Source organism: Macrotis lagotis, chromosome 1, assembly GCF_037893015.1.
Source record: "Macrotis lagotis isolate mMagLag1 chromosome 1, bilby.v1.9.chrom.fasta, whole genome shotgun sequence".
NCBI classification, from domain to species: Eukaryota; Metazoa; Chordata; class Mammalia; order Peramelemorphia; family Peramelidae; genus Macrotis; species Macrotis lagotis.
Window position 1 is genome coordinate 926,159,507 of NC_133658.1, and position 3,988 is coordinate 926,163,494.

At 41.5% G+C, this 3,988-nt stretch overlaps 1 pseudogene; it reads right to left on the minus strand.

The window, feature by feature from the left end:
- Positions 1-1,384: 1,384 nt before the first annotated feature.
- On the minus strand, positions 1,385-3,531 carry LOC141510007 (cell cycle checkpoint protein RAD17-like; annotated as a pseudogene).
- Between the last annotated feature and the right edge of the window lie 457 nt (positions 3,532-3,988).

Sequence of the window (3,988 nt, forward strand, 5' to 3'; positions counted from 1 at the left end):
GGATGCAGGGCTGCATCCACTATCTTATACACTGTAAAATCCTTGGGGGTCAGTTTTCCCGGGCAGGTGTCATTATAGGAGGCCATCTGCTGCCCTACCACCTTCCATTTATCTGGTTGGATCCCACTATGTTGCACCCAAGGGCAGATGTTCCAGATATTCTCAACAAAAGCACGGCACGTCTTGATAGGTAATTTACGGCCATGCTTAGCGCAGAGTTTATAAAGCTGCGCTGCAACGGCCTCTTTTTCCTCCGGCTCAAAGGCGGGAATACTATTCCGGCCCCCCATGCTGTCTACTAGCCGAGGCTGCAATCCTAACAGGTGGCAGAACTGGAAAGTTCCCGTTCGGCAAAAGAGAAGGAGGCAGCAGGGCACAATCAGACAGGCCAGCACGGCAAGGAGCGTGATTAGAGCAGAAGGAGAAAGGGAAGGGAAAGGAAGCATAGTCAACACAATAGGGATATGTCCTTCAGGCAATATCTGAGAGTAAACGCCCTCTCCTTCCTCCCGGTCAGAAACGACCGAGGCTGTCTGGAGAATCCGACCAGCGGATTCAGACGTTCCCTAGCAAAATCAGGTCCCTGTTCCGGGCGCCACTTGCCGGGTTTTTATTTACAACGCCGGCTTCTTTATGCTAGTCCGTCCTCTTACTCACCAGTCCAACGCGTGATGAGTCTTCGGGGTACCCCCGGCCCCCACTCTTTGATGGGGGAAGAACCAGACAGAGCGCCTGAGGTGGGTAATCAGTCTTTATTCTTCTGTGATCACATTCCCGCTCCCCCCCACCTCTCAGCCGACCCTTTTATCCCCTCTGTCCTCCCTCCCATGAACTCTTACCCAATGAGGGGCCGAGTTCTGTAACATTCCCTTATAAGGTGATTATGTTTCCCCTTCTAAGCGACCGCCAAGCCTCTTCCCCCCGCCCCCAACAGAAAATTTTAAAAATAACAATGTAAAGATTGGCAAATTGTCTTCTGGGGGGGGGAGAGGGAAGTAAGATTAGGGGAAAAAATTGTAAAACTCAAAATAAACAAAATCTTTAAAAAATAACTTAAAAGGCTTTACTGTTTACTAATTGCTTTGTTTCAAAAACTTAACTTTTCCATAAAAATATTTATCTTTTGATTATTTTATCAATATTCCTTTAACTAAAATGGTTCAGATTGAAGCTAAATCTTTAAAATCTGAGTGAATTTCTACTTTTTCCTTTTAAAGTTATAGCTGGTCTCATAAATGGACATAAAACAACACAAGTGTACATGCTATATACACTTTGCAAGTCTAGTAAAAGCCCATACAAGTGGACTTTTAATATTACAATCATCACAGAATAAAATTCAAATGAATCCAAGGAACATCTGACCAACAGGTAAATTATCTGGCTACATTTCATCACTGTCATATTCTTTTATTGTGATCTCTTCTTCCTCCATGAATCCTTAAGCTGTAACAGGTTTTTGCTGGCTGGCAGGTAGATCTGTTCCCCTAGTCTGACTTGAAGGAAGAAATAAGGATGCTTCTGTCTCAGTTCCCAAATTTTCTATTTTATCCATATGCATAAATATATCTGTAGGTTTTGCTCCATCAAAATTAACTTCATCACTGACAGTGTCTATTATTCCAGAGTCCTTTTCAGTTAGAGCTTCCATTTTCAATCTTCAAAAAACCATCTTGGGGTAAGTCTTCCAACATCCTGCATAAAAGCAATCTGACCTTGATTTCTCACTGGATTAGTTAGCATAGCAACAGCTATGATTGAAGGCACAAAGGAGGTAAGCAGAAACTAGAAAAAAGTGACTTGCTTGCCAGGCAATTTTCTATTTATCAGAAACCACTAGGGTTTGTGCAAGGGTAGAAAACTTGTTCCTCCTCCATGACAATAAGCAAAACCTCTGGTTTTGTTGTAATGCATCATACCTCTTGTAGCTACTGATACATTGCGCTCTCCATGCATTGCGTTCCCCAAGTACAGCCCTTGAATTTCATTCATCATGGACCATGTCAGCAAAACTCACATATTCACCGACTCTCACCAGATCCTCTACTACAGTGAAGAAGTCTACATATTTTAGATGAAGGTAAAATTAAATAGCTCTCCAGGCATATGTGACATTTCTACAACTTCCTCAGGTTCCACAAGTAATGTGGCCTGTTCATACTCTGATAAATGAGAAGGTAATTGGTATAATTATAATTCTGTTAGAGATGTTCTTTTACAATATAGTATTTTCCCCAGAAGAAAAGAGAGAGCCATCTTTGCCACCAATTGCCTGAACTTCATAGTTTTACAAAATACCAACAGGTCTCTTTCTCTGCTTTGCTCTTGATAACAAAGCATTGGATTTTAATGAATTTGTCCCGTTTTACCTTGATTTAAAATAGGCATCCCTGGAATCACCTAAAGATGACTTGTCAGGGACAACAATTTTTCCTCCATCCATATTAGCTTCTAAAGCTGCTTTTTTTTAGGCAAATGGGGTTAAGTGGCTTGCCCAAGGCCACACAGCTAGGTAATTATTAAGTGTCTTAAGTCGAATTTGAGCTCAGGTCCTTCTGATAACAGGACTGGTGCTCTATCCACTTCGCCACCTAGCCACCCCTCTACTAAGAACTTTCATCATAATTGTTGGTGCCACAGGGTTGATACTAATGTTTGATATAGAACACTGTTCTTGAATTTCTTTAGGGAATAGTAATCTCTCATTACTGTCTCCACTGAGACTATCAGAGATTATAAATACAAGAGGAACCGGTCCAAGCTGCACAAATCTTCTCAGTTTTCATGTAAAGCAGTTGGATCTCTATAAAACTGATCGGGCATATACTCAACCAAAATAATTTTTTCAGTGTGCAATCACCAAGCATCTGTAGTTTGTTATATTTATTTGCTCTCAAAAGAAACTCTTGAAAAATAGTCATCTCAGACGGACTGGAAACCATATGGAAATTTGACTCAATAAACCCATCCTTCATGTCATGGTTTTGAGAATTAGAAATAGAGTTAATTCATTCTTTTTTTTAAGGTCTTTGCAAGGCAATGGGGTCAAGTGGCTTGCCCAAGGCCACAATTATTAAGTGTCTGAGGTCAAATTTGAACTCACGTCCTCCTGACTCCAGGGCTGGTGCTCTATCCACTTTACCACCTAGCTGCCCTGAGTTAATTCATTCTTGCTCCTCAATACCAAGCTCCTTAACTAGTATTTGTATAGGTCCTATTTTTCCACATCCAGGAGGACCTGTAATTATTAGAATAGATCCACCCAATTTTGGTTGCTTCTCTAAAACATGAATTTTTAACCATATTTCAATCTTTCTTATGGATAGCAAGTTCTGAGTTTCTGGTTTGTATTTATCTACCCAAGGTTCATTTTTTTTTAGTTTTTTGCAAGGCAATGGGGTTAAGTGGCTTGCCCAAGGCCACACAGCTAGGTAATTATTAAGTGTCTGAGGCGGGATTTGAACTCAGGTACTCCTGACTCGGGGCTGGTGCTCTATCCACTGTGCCACCTAGCCCCCCTCCAAGGCTCATTTTCATAATATTCATAGTATGAAAGAAAACATCAAACCTCCAATAAAAAAGGAAAAATCAAGAAAACTTTTTAAAAGTATGTGAAGCAAAAGGTTTTGGTATTTGAACGTATATGTATATATGGATTTTCCGTAAATTAATGAAACCCAAAACGTAAAACCATTATTTGTAATGGAGATAAGCTTTTAGGGGAAGGGGGCATTTGTGCCCTCATCCAAGGGTCACCCCCCCACCCTGTTGGGGGCGGGGGGAAGAGGCTTGGTGGTCACTCAGAAGGGATAAAATAATCCCATTATAAAGGAATGTTACAGAACTCGGCCCCTCATTGTTTAAGAGTTCATGGGAGGGAGGACAGGGGGGATAAAAGTGTCTGCTGAGAGGTGGGGAGGGAGCGGGAATGTGATCACAGAAGAATAAAGACTCATGACCCACCTCAGGCGCTCTGTCTGGTTCTTCC